Genomic DNA, 18,422 nt, shown 5'->3' on the forward strand with positions numbered 1-18,422 from the left:
GATATTAAGACTCCAGAAAGATGTCTTCTCAAGAGCAGCAGTGCAAGCAGCAGTGCAAGATACCTCCAGTGTGCCCAACAAAGTGCCCTGATCCTTGCTCACCTAAAAAGGGTACAGACCCTTGCCAACCTGTAAAGTGCACTGAGAAATGCACTCCTGTGCCACCTCCCCAGCAATGCCAGCAGAAGTGCCCACCCAAGAACAAGTAACAGCTTCAGGTTTTATCTGCCTCTGGAAAGGATAAGGACAATCAGCTCATCTAGTTCCACAGCTCCATCTTCATCTTCTCTTCAAAGCCTATCATGGATACAGGAGAAGCTTTCCACTCTTCAGCCTGCAGTGTGCGTGTGGGGATTCCTGACGGTCAGAGGTTTCCTATCTGAGTCTGCTATGCTGCTTCCCTCTGGGAGGTATCCGAAAAAGCATCCCAGAGCCTCAGAGGGAAGAGCAGTATCTCTCCTCCTGAGCGCCCTCTGAGGATTCTCTCAGTGTCTTCTGTGTGTGTCTGTCATCTAGGCAACAGTTTCTGCCAGATGAGCAATTGTTACTTATCCTCCATTTCCTGAATAAAATACAATTTTTTTTGTGATGGTAAAAGTATTTTGTTTCTTTGAAAACCTGCTTTTAGCAATATCATATCATAATTTTGGTTGATTTCTATCCTTCTTCGATCCAAATTTCAGGCTCTCACAACCAGTGTTATGTGAATTTTGAGTTATATCGATGATTATTTGTATATAATTTCAAATCCAGGTTATTTTCTTAATTATTGCTTGATTGATTTGAGGAACAAATTATTTAACTCCTCAGAAGTTCAATCCCTTTACTAAAATGTGGGGAAAATCACCTTTACAGTGCCAACTGGCTTAGGCATAAAATTTACATGAATGTGTGTAATTCAGTTGCCACAATGCTGGGCACATAATTAGCACTTTGTGAGGTGGCAAGTCATCATTATCTCTGTCATCATCACTGTCACCACCATCACCACCATCACCATGTTTGCTCTAGCAGGAAAGAGGCTCAGACATACCGAGCACAGCACATATGGAGATTCTTAAAGTATATTACACTTTCATATTCTGGGTTCCTTTTCTTTTCCAACTTAACCGTATTTATAACATCATGTGACACATTAAATGCTTTGGGAAATTATTGGGATATTCTGCATAAAATTATAGTATTTCTGAATTCATGGGTAGTACAAATAAAGGGAAGTGTAAAGGGTCCTTGCCAGGCAAAGTGCTGCCTGCTCTCCACGTGCACAACACGTTCTTCTTACTGCAAAACTCAACAACCTCAGTGTCTTATTATATTTTCTCACATCTGAAATTACTTTCCTGACCGATTTGACCCCACTTTGGGGGGACACTTGGGTTTCCAATGTTTATCTAGATTTACAAAATGACTGTTGCTATGCAGCTTGTTTTCTAAGTGTGTAGCTTACAGATCCAGTAAGCCGTGAAAAGGGTTGTGTTCTTTAAGCATATCTCTTCTTGTGGTCCTAGAAGTAAAGGAGTCCAAGATGCCAGAACTGCAGGAAAAAAAAGATGTCCAGATTACTGCCCAACGCTTATCAGACTATTACAAGAGTGAGAAATCAACACTGATATTTGGGAGTTGTCTCTCCTCTAGCTAGTGTTATTTGACCTGACACAGAAATTAGTCTTTGAGGTGGGAGGCTTCTATAAAAAATCTTAAAATTATGGCATTGGCTTAGAGTCTGGAGGTGTTTGGCAAGGAATCTGATATTGGAAGCCATAAATGTGGTGATACATTTTATTCAATGGCAAAATGTTTGCAGTAATGGTTGTCCATGGTATTCTGAGATGCAGACCAAATATTGGTCACTTGTTGATTTGACCAGGGTATTTCAATTAATGTATGTTCAGAAAAAGATTTCCGGTTGGCAGTTCAGAAAAATGGAAAGAAAAAAATAGCCCAGATATTCAGAAGCTTGATGAATTAGGAAACTCAACACTTGTAAGCCCTAAAGTGTAAGATATGTGATTAGAAGTGGTTTTGAACTTGAAGTCCAATTTCAGTTGACTGTAACAACAGAGAAAAGAGGGAGAAGTGGAAGTCTATCCACCTGTGTGTCAGGGAGCCTCATGGTAGTTGAATTATGTTCAGGGATCAAGGCAGGAATTTAATCAGGCCAGAAAATTACTTCCAGAAGAGGACCTGAGTGAGGTCCGTGGGACACAGAAATGATTGGAAGAATGAATTATGTCGGGTGTCTAATAAGTGTTTGAGGGAATTGACAACGAAATAAAGTATGTGCCAAAACAAAAAAGACTGATTTTTCAAGAATTGTAACGACTTTCCAGCCCTCCTTTCCCCCCTTTCCACACTACCTACTTCAGATGTGGTCAGTATAGGTGACGAGAAGGGATTATCCACTGTGAGGTGGATACAAGGCCCGCAGAGAAGAATTGTTAAGGGAAGCTCTCTCAGAGAGTAGTATCAGAGCCTAAGAGAGGCAAGGAGGACAAGGAACACAAAGATTCTGAAACTTTCTTACGGTTTTGTAGGATGGTTTCTCTTTCACCTTTTCCATCCGGTATTATTGAGGTCGTATTGACAAATTAAACTGGACATATTTGTGGTACATAATGAGATGATTTGACATATGTGTACTTTGTGCAGTGATTACCACCATCAGTCACTTAATACATTCATCACTTCACCATTAACTATTTAAATATGCCTATGTCCGTGTAATTGTGTGTTTGTGTGTGTGTGTGTATGTGTGTGTGTGTGTGTGTGTGTGCGTGATGAGAATGCTTAAGGTCTATTTTCTGAGCAAGTTTCAACTACACAACTGAGTGTTATTAACTAGACTCATTATGATGTTCCGTAGACTCCCAGAGCTTCTTCATCGTATGATGCAGGTTTGTACCCATTGTCCAACATCTCCTCTTTTGCCGAACCCCTCAGCCCCTGCTGACCACCATTCTAGTCTCTGCTTCTGTGACATCTTTGAGTTTGGAAACACATTCCTAAATAAACAATGGCTCGAAGAAGAAATAACAAATAAATAGAAAATACTTTGGGATGAATAAAAATGGAAATAAAGCATAGAAGACCTTTAGGGATAAATGTGATGCAGTGCATAGAGAGCAACTAACGGCTGGAGGCATCTATGTTGCAAAAGATAAAGGATCTCAGATCAGTAACCTGAAAGACATGTATGCATGTCTGTGGGTTTATGAAAAGAGAAAACACCTAACACTAAATAGAGCAAAATATAAGCAGTGATTTTTCTTGGCAGTTTATTAGATGTGTTCATTTTTGAACAACTTTATGTTTTCCCAATTATATATTATATACTGTAATTTCATTTTTATAGCCATTTATTATAATATTTAAATGGTTTATAGTAGTGAAGGTGTGGCTGAGCTTGAGAGAAAGGTTAGGTCCTGGTCTTCTGGCACATGCTTATCTGGTGACTCTTCTCAAGTCTCAAGTGTCTCCTCTTTCTCTTCCTCTCCTCTTCATTCTCCTCTTCTTCCTCCTTTTCCATTATAAAATGACATTCCTAAGAAGCTTCCTGATTAATTGCCCAAGACACGTTACTAGGCCAGTTCTTCCTTCAGACTGCAGGTAGAATATGAAAGATAGGAAAGGATTATTACTAAATGCATGGGCAACATGTCAGAGTACCAACTTGGACGGTTATGTTGTATATATGCGGCAGTGAAGGTAATATGGCAGGTTGAGGGTTCTGGAGGGTTGAAAAGGAAGATCGAGAATAAACAGTGAAAACCTTTTCATATTACTGTCTTCAAAGCCATAAAACATGTTTGGAAAGAGCAGAAGAAAGCAAGTATTTCAGATGAGCCCTAAGTCCATATTTCATCTAGATTTCAGACCTTAGAGCTCTGATCTTCTCTCCACTCCCAACCCAGCTCTCAATCACTTATATGTGATGCTGTGAGTCTTAAGTGGTATCTTATATCTATTTTTGGTTTCACACAATTGAAACCTGATATTTACTTATGGAATACAAGGGATTTATTTCCTGATAAAGGAATTTTAAGCACACGACGGCACTCTAAGGCAGTGTTCATGTCAGGTGAGAGGGACATCCTGATTCCATAAAACATGTGTTCCCACATTCCACAGTAATATAAAGTGAGAGTTGCAACTTTATTTCTAAACCAGACAGGGCCCTTCACCAGCCACGGCCCATCACGAGAAGCTTCAGTGCCCAAGGGGACAGCAGAGAAAAGAGTAGTGCTCAGGTCCAGGAGAGAAGAGAGGAACTGTAGAAGAACTCTTGACAGCTGAATCTCTGAAAAGGTAGAAATAAGGTATTTGGAGAACATGCTAGGGCACTGGTTCCTGAACTTCAGTTATTTTCTAAAAGTTCATTATATTTGTCATAATTCCACATCAGAGGTGTCATGTAACAGTAGTATTTTTTACTTTAACTTTACTTTATAATAACTTGGAAATGTTTTATTTTAATTGACCATATGTAATCTTGTACATGATAAGCCAGATGAAATATTCAAATTAAATATTGTAATGTATAAAATATAGATAGATAGATAGATAGAGAGAGAGAGAGAGAGAGAGAGATTGAGAGAGATAGAGAGATTACAAAGTTTGGCAAACTCAAAATCTGCAGAGCTGAAAGCCTGCTGGAAGCCCATCCAACAGGGTAATCGTCTTTTACCTCGGTGACGGTCAGCCTTGTTCCATTGAGGCAGCCAGTGGATTGGAAGAGGAATTCCCACCTTATAGAAGGCAACCACCTTTACTCAGGCCACTGTTGTAAATAATACTCTCGTGCAAAACATCCTTACAGAAACACCCAGAATAATGTTTGACCAGATAACCGGGGACCATATGCCAGGGAAGCTGACCCATAAATTAACCACCAAACCTTCCTTCCAGCACACTGACAAATTCTATGAAGAAAGTAGAGCAGGAAATAGGCTTATTTGACATATGTTCCACAATGAGCAAAATGGAAAATGTAAAACGTAGGTTAAAATTTTAACAAACTTATTATTAATCATTAAGAAGTTGTATATGAATGGCAATGAACCTCAGTGACTGCATTTTTAATAAAGGGATATCAACTTTCTCTGGAATTTACCCCTAGACTTGATGTGAAACAAAACATGTATTTAAATAATTTGTAAATATTAAATACATATAAAATTAGTGACTTGAATGGCATTGCATATTAGATAGAGTTTTCCAAAAATTTCAAAGGGAAAGGAAGCCAGAATATTTAAACACTCCTCTGAGCTTTCTTCAAAAGTTGAAGAAATCCAAAGAGGTCCTTTGGGAGAAATTAGGTAAGAGCATGTGTTATGTCATGTTTGGGAGGTATGAGTAAAAGGCTTGGTTTGTATTGTAAGTCTAGGTTCTGATCTGCCAGCTGATTGGAATTATGGTAGGTGATGCTACGCTCCTAGTGAATTCCTTGTAGCCGGAAGTGAACAAGATTTACAAAGTTCATAAGAATGTGACTGCTGGATGTTATTAATTTGAAGGAGCAAAACAGTGAAAGGGCGTCCCTAGAGGTGGCCACTTTACTAAACGTATTTAAGTATCACGGTGGGAAGTCATCAGAGATGATCTGCAACCTTCCCTCAGTCCATTTTAGAAGAGGAGAAGAGACTTCACTTAGCAAGCCATGGATCAAGAGGAAATGCATTATAAGAGGGGCTTGAGATAAAGAGAACGGTGTCACCAGGTAGCCAGGCCTTTCTCAAACCAGTATGCACAATAAAATGGCCACCAGTTCAAGTGCAACTAGGCAGGCAGTTTTAGAAGTCAAGGAAGGTGAAAGATAGAAAAGGGTCATCTTCCCCAATCAAGAAACGGAACGTTTGTCTGTAAGTTAGAGAAGCTTCAAAATCCTCCCACTGCCATAAACCACTGAAACGGAGAACTAAGGCAGGGACTCTGTGAGTCATGAGAACATAATCCAGTGAGGAGATCCTGGCGCAGGACATTTCCTGTTTTCAGAGTCCCTGCCAAGCCAGTTATGGATGGATTTGCATTTGGTTGGGTAATGACTGAACCAGGCCAGTTTTGGTAGCTCCACTTCCCCCTGGGTGGGGCAGCAAACACCAATAAAAAGGGCCTCTGCTGCACGACAGCTATCCTCCTGCTACTCGAGTTCTGATTGACTTTGGCGAACCTGGTGAGTATGATTCTTCAGTTCAACTTTGTTCTCGGGCCCCCGAATGTTGAGTTTATGCTGGAGACCGCAAATTTGATGGGTCCAAAGTTATGATCAAGGGTATAATGTTACTTAGTGGATGGGAACTTGGAATCTGGGCACAATGTTATATTGTATTTACTAGATTTCTGATACCTAGTTTGAATTCCTCTATTGAACAAGAAATTAAACGGAAATTTTGACATGAAGGGATAAAGAGTAAAGTATTTACCTTTTTCTGTGCCTTTCTGTTGGACCTCTGTTGTGATTTCAGAGGCATTAATCTTAGAAGGTGTGATGCCCTTACATTCATCCTGATTGCCCTTTGCTTTGTACATAAGTAATCATGTCGGGACCTCATGAGAAAAAATGGTGATAGAAATTGCTTGTGAGTTTGCCCAGGATTTTAGAACTTGTGATGGCCTTTTTTAAAGATGAGGTTTTCATTAAAAAAAGAAGAACAAAGAAACCAAAAGAGAAAACACTGCTGGTTTCTTTTAAAAAAAGATATTTTCTTTGGAAATGTTGTATGAGAAAAGAGAAGGTTGTCTCTGGGCTGATGAATAGATTTGCTAAAGAACGAGAGAGAAGTCAGAAATTCATTAAAAGGTATTAAAGAGATTAACACCCATTTTTAGAGATTGGAGAGATCCTGTCTATTTGAGTTGTCAAAGCTTTGGGTCTTCTCTCTGAAGGAATTCCTTATGGTGAACATGGTCATATACTTTCTTTCAGATATTAAGACTCCAGAAAGATGTCTTCTCAAGAGCAGCAGTGCAAGCAGCAGTGCAAGATACCTCCAGTGTGCCCAACAAAGTGCCCTGATCCTTGCTCACCTAAAAAGGGTACAGACCCTTGCCAACCTGTAAAGTGCCCTGAGAAATGCACTCCTGTGCCACCTCCCGAGCAATGCCAGCAGAAGTGCCCACCCAAGAACAAGTAACAGCTTCAGGTTTTATCTGCCTCTGGAAAGGATAAGGACAATCAGCTCATCTAGTTCCACAGCTCCATCTTCATCTTCTCTTCAAAGCCTATCATGGATACAGGAGAAGCTTTCCACTCTTCAGCCTGCAGTGTGCGTGTGGGGATTCCTGACGGTCAGAGGTTTCCTATCTGAGTCTGCTATGCTGCTTCCCTCTGGGAGGTATCCGAAAAAGCATCCCAGAGCCTCAGAGGGAAGAGCAGTATCTCTCCTCCTGAGCGCCCTCTGAGGATTCTCTCAGTGTCTTCTGTGTGTGTCTGTCATCTAGGCAACGGTTTCTGCCAGATGAGCAATTGTTACTTATCCTCCATTTCCTGAATAAAATACAATTTTTTTTGTGATGGTAAAAGTATTTTGTTTCTTTGAAAACCTGCTTTTAGCAATATCATATCATAATTTTGGTTGATTTCTATCCTTCTTCGATCCAAATTTCAGGCTCTCACAACCAGTGTTATGTGAATTTTGAGTTATATCGATGATTATTTGTATATAATTTCAAATCCAGGTTATTTTCTTAATTATTGCTTGATTGATTTGAGGAACAAATTATTTAACTCCTCAGAAGTTCAATCCCTTTACTAAAATGTGGGGAAAATCACCTTTACAGTGCCAACTGGCTTAGGCATAAAATTTACATGAATGTGTGTAATTCAGTTGCCACAATGCTGGGCACATAATTAGCACTTTGTGAGGTGGCAAGTCATCATTATCTCTGTCATCATCACTGTCACCACCATCACCACCATCACCATGTTTGCTCTAGCAGGAAAGAGGCTCAGACATACCGAGCACAGCACATACGGAGATTCTTAAAGTATATTACACTTTCATATTCTGGGTTCCTTTTCTTTTCCAACTTAACCGTATTTATAACATCATGTGACACATAAAATTATAGTATTTCTGAATTCATGGGTAGTACAAATAAAGGGAAGTGTAAAGGGTCCTTGCCAGGCAAAGTGCTGCCTGCTCTCCACGTGCACAACACGTTCTTCTTACTGCAAAACTCAACAACCTCAGTGTCTTATTATATTTTCTCACGTCTGAAATTACTTTCCTGACCGATTTGACCCCACTTTGGGGGGACACTTGGGTTTCCAATGTTTATCTAGATTTACAAAATGACTGTTGCTATGCAGCTTGTTTTCTAAGTGTGTAGCTTACAGATCCAGTAAGCCGTGAAAAGGGTTGTGTTCTTTAAGCATATCTCTTCTTGTGGTCCTAGAAGTAAAGGAGTCCAAGATGCCAGAACTGCAGGAAAAAAAAAGATGTCCAGATTACTGCCCAACGCTTATCAGACTATTACAAGAGTGAGAAATCAACACTGATATTTGGGAGTTGTCTCTCCTCTAGCTAGTGTTATTTGACCTGACACAGAAATTAGTCTTTGAGGTGGGAGGCTTCTATAAAAAATCTTAAAATTATGGCATTGGCTTAGAGTCTGGAGGTGTTTGGCAAGGAATCTGATATTGGAAGCCATAAATGTGGTGATACATTTTATTCAATGGCAAAATGTTTGGAGTAATGGTTGTCCATGGTATTCTGAGATGCAGACCAAATATTGGTCACTTGTTGATTTGACCAGGGTATTTCAATTAATGTATGTTCAGAAAAAGATTTCCGGTTGGCAGTTCAGAAAAATGGAAAGAAAAAAATAGCCCAGATATTCAGAAGCTTGATGAATTAGGAAACTCAACACTTGTAAGCCCTAAAGTGTAAGATATGTGATTAGAAGTGGTTTTGAACTTGAAGTCCAATTTCAGTTGACTGTAACAACAGAGAAAAGAGGGAGAAGTGGAAGTCTATCCACCTGTGTGTCAGGGAGCCTCATGGTAGTTGAATTATGTTCAGGGATCAAGGCAGGAATTTAATCAGGCCAGAAAATTACTTCCAGAAGAGGACCTGAGTGAGGTCCGTGGGACACAGAAATGATTGGAAGAATGAATTATGTCGGGTGTCTAATAAGTGTTTGAGGGAATTGACAACGAAATAAAGTATGTGCCAAAACAAAAAAGACTGATTTTTCAAGAATTGTAACGACTTTCCAGCCCTCCTTTCCCCCCTTTCCACACTACCTACTTCAGATGTGGTCAGTATAGGTGACGAGAAGGGATTATCCACTGTGAGGTGGATACAAGGCCCGCAGAGAAGAATTGTTAAGGGAAGCTCTCTCAGAGAGTAGTATCAGAGCCTAAGAGAGGCAAGGAGGACAAGGAACACAAAGATTCTGAAACTTTCTTACGGTTTTGTAGGATGGTTTCTCTTTCACCTTTTCCATCCGGTATTATTGAGGTCGTATTGACAAATTAAACTGGACATATTTGTGGTACATAATGAGATGATTTGACATATGTGTACTTTGTGCAGTGATTACCACCATCAGTCACTTAATACATTAATCACTTCACCATTAACTATTTAAATATGCCTATGTCCGTGTAATTGTGTGTTTGTGTGTGTGTGTGTATGTGTGTGTGTGTGTGTGTGTGTGCGTGATGAGAATGCTTAAGGTCTATTTTCTGAGCAAGTTTCAACTACACAACTGAGTGTTATTAACTAGACTCATTATGATGTTCCGTAGACTCCCAGAGCTTCTTCATCGTATGATGCAGGTTTGTACCCATTGTCCAACATCTCCTCTTTTGCCGAACCCCTCAGCCCCTGCTGACCACCATTCTAGTCTCTGCTTCTGTGACATCTTTGAGTTTGGAAACACATTCCTAAATAAACAATGGCTCGAAGAAGAAATAACAAATAAATAGAAAATACTTTGGGATGAATAAAAATGGAAATAAAGCATAGAAGACCTTTAGGGATAAATGTGATGCAGTGCATAGAGAGCAACTAACGGCTGGAGGCATCTATGTTGCAAAAGATAAAGGATCTCAGATCAGTAACCTGAAAGACATGTATGCATGTCTGTGGGTTTATGAAAAGAGAAAACACCTAACACTAAATAGAGCAAAATATAAGCAGTGATTTTTCTTGGCAGTTTATTAGATGTGTTCATTTTTGAACAACTTTATGTTTTCCCAATTATATATTATATACTGTAATTTCATTTTTATAGCCATTTATTATAATATTTAAATGGTTTATAGTAGTGAAGGTGTGGCTGAGCTTGAGAGAAAGGTTAGGTCCTGGTCTTCTGGCACATGCTTATCTGGTGACTCTTCTCAAGTCTCAAGTGTCTCCTCTTTCTCTTCCTCTCCTCTTCATTCTCCTCTTCTTCCTCCTTTTCCATTATAAAATGACATTCCTAAGAAGCTTCCTGATTAATTGCCCAAGACACGTTACTAGGCCAGTTCTTCCTTCAGACTGCAGGTAGAATATGAAAGATAGGAAAGGATTATTACTAAATGCATGGGCAACATGTCAGAGTACCAACTTGGACGGTTATGTTGTATATATGCGGCAGTGAAGGTAATATGGCAGGTTGAGGGTTCTGGAGGGTTGAAAAGGAAGATCGAGAATAAACAGTGAAAACCTTTTCATATTACTGTCTTCAAAGCCATAAAACATGTTTGGAAAGAGCAGAAGAAAGCAAGTATTTCAGATGAGCCCTAAGTCCATATTTCATCTAGATTTCAGACCTTAGAGCTCTGATCTTCTCTCCACTCCCAACCCAGCTCTCAATCACTTATATGTGATGCTGTGAGTCTTAAGTGGTATCTTATATCTATTTTTGGTTTCACACAATTGAAACCTGATATTTACTTATGGAATACAAGGGATTTATTTCCTGATAAAGGAATTTTAAGCACACGACGGCACTCTAAGGCAGTGTTCATGTCAGGTGAGAGGGACATCCTGATTCCATAAAACATGTGTTCCCACATTCCACAGTAATATAAAGTGAGAGTTGCAACTTTATTTCTAAACCAGACAGGGCCCTTCACCAGCCACGGCCCATCACGAGAAGCTTCAGTGCCCAAGGGGACAGCAGAGAAAAGAGTAGTGCTCAGGTCCAGGAGAGAAGAGAGGAACTGTAGAAGAACTCTTGACAGCTGAATCTCTGAAAAGGTAGAAATAAGGTATTTGGAGAACATGCTAGGGCACTGGTTCCTGAACTTCAGTTATTTTCTAAAAGTTCATTATATTTGTCATAATTCCACATCAGAGGTGTCATGTAACAGTAGTATTTTTTACTTTAACTTTACTTTATAATAACTTGGAAATGTTTTATTTTAATTGACCATATGTAATCTTGTACATGATAAGCCAGATGAAATATTCAAATTAAATATTGTAATGTATAAAATATAGATAGATAGAGAGAGAGAGAGAGAGAGAGAGAGAGAGATTGAGAGAGATAGAGAGATTACAAAGTTTGGCAAACTCAAAATCTGCAGAGCTGAAAGCCTGCTGGAAGCCCATCCAACAGGGTAATCGTCTTTTACCTCGGTGACGGTCAGCCTTGTTCCATTGAGGCAGTCAGTGGATTGGAAGAGGAATTCCCACCTTATAGAAGGCAACCACCTTTACTCAGGCCACTGTTGTAAATAATACTCTCGTGCAAAACATCCTTACAGAAACACCCAGAATAATGTTTGACCAGATAACCGGGGACCATATGCCAGGGAAGCTGACCCATAAATTAACCACCAAACCTTCCTTCCAGCACACTGACAAATTCTATGAAGAAAGTAGAGCAGGAAATAGGCTTATTTGACATATGTTCCACAATGAGCAAAATGGAAAATGTAAAACGTAGGTTAAAATTTTAACAAACTTATTATTAATCATTAAGAAGTTGTATATGAATGGCAATGAACCTCAGTGACTGCATTTTTAATAAAGGGATATCAACTTTCTCTGGAATTTACCCCTAGACTTGATGTGAAACAAAACATGTATTTAAATAATTTGTAAATATTAAATACATATAAAATTAGTGACTTGAATGGCATTGCATATTAGATAGAGTTTTCCAAAAATTTCAAAGGGAAAGGAAGCCAGAATATTTAAACACTCCTCTGAGCTTTCTTCAAAAGTTGAAGAAATCCAAAGAGGTCCTTTGGGAGAAATTAGGTAAGAGCATGTGTTATGTCATGTTTGGGAGGTATGAGTAAAAGGCTTGGTTTGTATTGTAAGTCTAGGTTCTGATCTGCCAGCTGATTGGAATTATGGTAGGTGATGCTACGCTCCTAGTGAATTCCTTGTAGCCGGAAGTGAACAAGATTTACAAAGTTCATAAGAATGTGACTGCTGGATGTTATTAATTTGAAGGAGCAAAACAGTGAAAGGGCGTCCCTAGAGGTGGCCACTTTACTAAACGTATTTAAGTATCACGGTGGGAAGTCATCAGAGATGATCTGCAACCTTCCCTCAGTCCATTTTAGAAGAGGAGAAGAGACTTCACTTAGCAAGCCATGGATCAAGAGGAAATGCATTATAAGAGGGGCTTGAGATAAAGAGAATGGTGTCACCAGGTAGCCAGGCCTTTCTCAAACCAGTATGCACAATAAAATGGCCACCAGTTCAAGTGCAACTAGGCAGGCAGTTTTAGAAGTCAAGGAAGGTGAAAGATAGAAAAGGGTCATCTTCCCCAATCAAGAAACGGAACGTTTGTCTGTAAGTTAGAGAAGCTTCAAAATCCTCCCACTGCCATAAACCACTGAAACGGAGAACTAAGGCAGGGACTCTGTGAGTCATGAGAACATAATCCAGTGAGGAGATCCTGGCGCAGGACATTTCCTGTTTTCAGAGTCCCTGCCAAGCCAGTTATGGATGGATTTGCATTTGGTTGGGTAATGACTGAACCAGGCCAGTTTTGGTAGCTCCACTTCCCCCTGGGTGGGGCAGCAAACACCAATAAAAAGGGCCTCTGCTGCACGACAGCTATCCTCCTGCTACTCGAGTTCTGATTGACTTTGGCGAACCTGGTGAGTATGATTCTTCAGTTCAACTTTGTTCTCGGGCCCCCGAATGTTGAGTTTATGCTGGAGACCGCAAATTTGATGGGTCCAAAGTTATGATCAAGGGTATAATGTTACTTAGTGGATGGGAACTTGGAATCTGGGCACAATGTTATATTGTATTTACTAGATTTCTGATACCTAGTTTGAATTCCTCTATTGAACAAGAAATTAAATGGAAATTTTGACATGAAGGGATAAAGAGTAAAGTATTTACCTTTTTCTGTGCCTTTCTGTTGGACCTCTGTTGTGATTTCAGAGGCATTAATCTTAGAAGGTGTGATGCCCTTACATTCATCCTGATTGCCCTTTGCTTTGTACATAAGTAATCATGTCGGGACCTCATGAGAAAAAATGGTGATAGAAATTGCTTGTGAGTTTGCCCAGGATTTTAGAACTTGTGATGGCCTTTTTTAAAGATGAGGTTTTCATTAAAAAAAGAAGAACAAAGAAACCAAAAGAGAAAACACTGCTGGTTTCTTTTAAAAAAAGATATTTTCTTTGGAAATGTTGTATGAGAAAAGAGAAGGTTGTCTCTGGGCTGATGAATAGATTTGCTAAAGAACGAGAGAGAAGTCAGAAATTCATTAAAAGGTATTAAAGAGATTAACACCCATTTTTAGAGATTGGAGAGATCCTGTCTATTTGAGTTGTCAAAGCTTTGGGTCTTCTCTCTGAAGGAATTCCTTATGGTGAACATGGTCATATACTTTCTTTCAGATATTAAGACTCCAGAAAGATGTCTTCTCAAGAGCAGCAGTGCAAGCAGCAGTGCAAGATACCTCCAGTGTGCCCAACAAAGTGCCCTGATCCTTGCTCACCTAAAAAGGGTACAGACCCTTGCCAACCTGTAAAGTGCCCTGAGAAATGCACTCCTGTGCCACCTCCCGAGCAATGCCAGCAGAAGTGCCCACCCAAGAACAAGTAACAGCTTCAGGTTTTATCTGCCCCTGGAAAGGATAAGGACAATCAGCTCATCTAGTTCCACAGCTCCATCTTCATCTTCTCTTCAAAGCCTATCATGGATACAGGAGAAGCTTTCCACTCTTCAGCCTGCAGTGTGCGTGTGGGGATTCCTGACGGTCAGAGGTTTCCTATCTGAGTCTGCTATGCTGCTTCCCTCTGGGAGGTATCCGAAAAAGCATCCCAGAGCCTCAGAGGGAAGAGCAGTATCTCTCCTCCTGAGCGCCCTCTGAGGATTCTCTCAGTGTCTTCTGTGTGTGTCTGTCATCTAGGCAACGGTTTCTGCCAGATGAGCAATTGTTACTTATCCTCCATTTCCTGAATAAAATACAATTTTTTTTGTGATGGTAAAAGTATTTTGTTTCTTTGAAAACCTGCTTTTAGCAATATCATATCATAATTTTGGTTGATTTCTATCCTTCTTCGATCCAAATTTCAGGCTCTCACAACCAGTGTTATGTGAATTTTGAGTTATATCGATGATTATTTGTATATAATTTCAAATCCAGGTTATTTTCTTAATTATTGCTTGATTGATTTGAGGAACAAATTATTTAACTCCTCAGAAGTTCAATCCCTTTACTAAAATGTGGGGAAAATCACCTTTACAGTGCCAACTGGCTTAGGCATAAAATTTACATGAATGTGTGTAATTCAGTTGCCACAATGCTGGGCACATAATTAGCACTTTGTGAGGTGGCAAGTCATCATTATCTCTGTCATCATCACTGTCACCACCATCACCACCATCACCATGTTTGCTCTAGCAGGAAAGAGGCTCAGACATACCGAGCACAGCACATACGGAGATTCTTAAAGTATACTACACTTTCATATTCTGGGTTCCTTTTCTTTTCCAACTTAACCGTATTTATAACATCATGTGACACATTAAATGCTTTGGGAAATTATTGGGATATTCTGCATAAAATTATAGTATTTCTGAATTCATGGGTAGTACAAATAAAGGGAAGTGTAAAGGGTCCTTGCCAGGCAAAGTGCTGCCTGCTCTCCACGTGCACAACACGTTCTTCTTACTGCAAAACTCAACAACCTCAGTGTCTTATTATATTTTCTCACGTCTGAAATTACTTTCCTGACCGATTTGACCCCACTTTGGGGGGACACTTGGGTTTCCAATGTTTATCTAGATTTACAAAATGACTGTTGCTATGCAGCTTGTTTTCTAAGTGTGTAGCTTACAGATCCAGTAAGCCGTGAAAAGGGTTGTGTTCTTTAAGCATATCTCTTCTTGTGGTCCTAGAAGTAAAGGAGTCCAAGATGCCAGAACTGCAGGAAAAAAAAGATGTCCAGATTACTGCCCAACGCTTATCAGACTATTACAAGAGTGAGAAATCAACACTGATATTTGGGAGTTGTCTCTCCTCTAGCTAGTGTTATTTGACCTGACACAGAAATTAGTCTTTGAGGTGGGAGGCTTCTATAAAAAATCTTAAAATTATGGCATTGGCTTAGAGTCTGGAGGTGTTTGGCAAGGAATCTGATATTGGAAGCCATAAATGTGGTGATACATTTTATTCAATGGCAAAATGTTTGCAGTAGTGGTTGTCCATGGTATTCTGAGATGCAGACCAAATATTGGTCACTTGTTGATTTGACCAGGGTATTTCAATTAATGTATGTTCAGAAAAAGATTTCCGGTTGGCAGTTCAGAAAAATGGAAAGAAAAAAATAGCCCAGATATTCAGAAGCTTGATGAATTAGGAAACTCAACACTTGTAAGCCCTAAAGTGTAAGATATGTGATTAGAAGTGGTTTTGAACTTGAAGTCCAATTTCAGTTGACTGTAACAACAGAGAAAAGAGGGAGAAGTGGAAGTCTATCCACCTGTGTGTCAGGGAGCCTCATGGTAGTTGAATTATGTTCAGGGATCAAGGCAGGAATTTAATCAGGCCAGAAAATTACTTCCAGAAGAGGACCTGAGTGAGGTCCGTGGGACACAGAAATGATTGGAAGAATGAATTATGTCGGGTGTCTAATAAGTGTTTGAGGGAATTGACAACGAAATAAAGTATGTGCCAAAACAAAAAAGACTGATTTTTCAAGAATTGTAACGACTTTCCAGCCCTCCTTTCCCCCCTTTCCACACTACCTACTTCAGATGTGGTCAGTATAGGTGACGAGAAGGGATTATCCACTGTGAGGTGGATACAAGGCCCGCAGAGAAGAATTGTTAAGGGAAGCTCTCTCAGAGAGTAGTATCAGAGCCTAAGAAAGGCAAGGAGGACAAGGAACACAAAGATTCTGAAACTTTCTTACGGTTTTGTAGGATGGTTTCTCTTTCACCTTTTCCATCCGGTATTATTGAGGTCGTATTGACAAATTAAACTGGACATATTTGTGGTACATAATGAGATGATTTGACATATGTGTACTTTGTGCAGTGATTACCACCATCAGTCACTTAATACATTAATCACTTCACCATTAACTATTTAAATATGCCTATGTCCGTGTAATTGTGTGTTTGTGTGTGTGTGTGTATGTGTGTGTGTGTGTGTGTGTGTGCGTGATGAGAATGCTTAAGGTCTATTTTCTGAGCAAGTTTCAACTACACAACTGAGTGTTATTAACTAGACTCATTATGATGTTCCGTAGACTCCCAGAGCTTCTTCATCGTATGATGCAGGTTTGTACCCATTGTCCAACATCTCCTCTTTTGCCGAACCCCTCAGCCCCTGCTGACCACCATTCTAGTCTCTGCTTCTGTGACATCTTTGAGTTTGGAAACACATTCCTAAATAAACAATGGCTCGAAGAAGAAATAACAAATAAATAGAAAATACTTTGGGATGAATAAAAATGGAAATAAAGCATAGAAGACCTTTAGGGATAAATGTGATGCAGTGCATAGAGAGCAACTAACGGCTGGAGGCATCTATGTTGCAAAAGATAAAGGATCTCAGATCAGTAACCTGAAAGACATGTATGCATGTCTGTGGGTTTATGAAAAGAGAAAACACCTAACACTAAATAGAGCAAAATATAAGCAGTGATTTTTCTTGGCAGTTTATTAGATGTGTTCATTTTTGAACAACTTTATGTTTTCCCAATTATATATTATATACTGTAATTTCATTTTTATAGCCATTTATTATAATATTTAAATGGTTTATAGTAGTGAAGGTGTGGCTGAGCTTGAGAGAAAGGTTAGGTCCTGGTCTTCTGGCACATGCTTATCTGGTGACTCTTCTCAAGTCTCAAGTGTCTCCTCTTTCTCTTCCTCTCCTCTTCATTCTCCTCTTCTTCCTCCTTTTCCATTATAAAATGACATTCCTAAGAAGCTTCCTGATTAATTGCCCAAGACACGTTACTAGGCCAGTTCTTCCTTCAGACTGCAGGTAGAATATGAAAGATAGGAAAGGATTATTACTAAATGCATGGGCAACATGTCAGAGTACCAACTTGGACGGTTATGTTGTATATATGCGGCAGTGAAGGTAATATGGCAGGTTGAGGGTTCTGGAGGGTTGAAAAGGAAGATCGAGAATAAACAGTGAAAACCTTTTCATATTACTGTCTTCAAAGCCATAAAACATGTTTGGAAAGAGCAGAAGAAAGCAAGTATTTCAGATGAGCCCTAAGTCCATATTTCATCTAGATTTCAGACCTTAGAGCTCTGATCTTCTCTCCACTCCCAACCCAGCTCTCAATCACTTATATGTGATGCTGTGAGTCTTAAGTGGTATCTTATATCTATTTTTGGTTTCACACAATTGAAACCTGATATTTACTTATGGAATACAAGGGATTTATTTCCTGATAAAGGAATTTTAAGCACACGACGGCACTCTAAGGCAGTGTTCATGTCAGGTGAGAGGGACATCCTGATTCCATAAAACATGTGTTCCCACATTCCACAGTAATATAAAGTGAGAGTTGCAACTTTATTTCTAAACCAGACAGGGCCCTTCACCAGCCACGGCCCATCACGAGAAGCTTCAGTGCCCAAGGGGACAGCAGAGAAAAGAGTAGTGCTCAGGTCCAGGAGAGAAGAGAGGAACTGTAGAAGAACTCTTGACAGCTGAATCTCTGAAAAGGTAGAAATAAGGTATTTGGAGAACATGCTAGGGCACTGGTTCCTGAACTTCAGTTATTTTCTAAAAGTTCATTATATTTGTCATAATTCCACATCAGAGGTGTCATGTAACAGTAGTATTTTTTACTTTAACTTTACTTTATAATAACTTGGAAATGTTTTATTTTAATTGACCATATGTAATCTTGTACATGATAAGCCAGATGAAATATTCAAATTAAATATTGTAATGTATAAAATATAGATAGATAGAGAGAGAGAGAGAGAGAGAGAGAGAGAGATTGAGAGAGATAGAGAGATTACAAAGTTTGG

At 39.5% G+C, this 18,422-nt stretch overlaps 3 long non-coding RNA genes across 7 annotated transcripts in view; 2 read left to right on the forward strand and 1 right to left on the reverse strand.

Annotated features, from left to right (window-relative positions):
* LOC125962612 (uncharacterized) overlaps nt 1-18,422 on the reverse strand; it is a 27,927-nt gene continuing 9,505 nt past the window's right edge. For 2 of the 3 annotated variants that reach the window (XR_007474047.1, XR_007474046.1), the window contains exon 2: nt 1-165. This is a non-coding gene — a long non-coding RNA (uncharacterized LOC125962612). Of the gene's footprint in view, nt 166-7,086; nt 7,513-18,422 lie in introns of those variants that run through there. The other variant, XR_007474044.1, reaches the window with a different exon arrangement.
* The window catches only part of LOC117198720 (uncharacterized), a 29,091-nt gene continuing 16,822 nt past the window's right edge, over nt 6,154-18,422 (forward strand). The window contains exon 1 of one of the 3 annotated variants that reach the window (XR_007474055.1): nt 6,154-6,169. This is a non-coding gene — a long non-coding RNA (uncharacterized LOC117198720). Of the gene's footprint in view, nt 6,170-12,931; nt 13,055-13,666; nt 13,682-18,422 lie in introns of those variants that run through there. The other 2 variants (XR_007474050.1, XR_007474058.1) reach the window with 2 other exon arrangements.
* LOC125962626 (uncharacterized) lies at nt 6,176-7,509 on the forward strand. Its single transcript, XR_007474060.1, has 2 exons — nt 6,176-6,796; nt 6,923-7,509. It is a non-coding gene; the product is annotated as an uncharacterized LOC125962626 (long non-coding RNA).

The sequence above is a fragment of the Orcinus orca genome, chromosome 1 (assembly GCF_937001465.1).
Source record: "Orcinus orca chromosome 1, mOrcOrc1.1, whole genome shotgun sequence".
Taxonomy (NCBI): Eukaryota; Metazoa; Chordata; class Mammalia; order Artiodactyla; family Delphinidae; genus Orcinus; species Orcinus orca.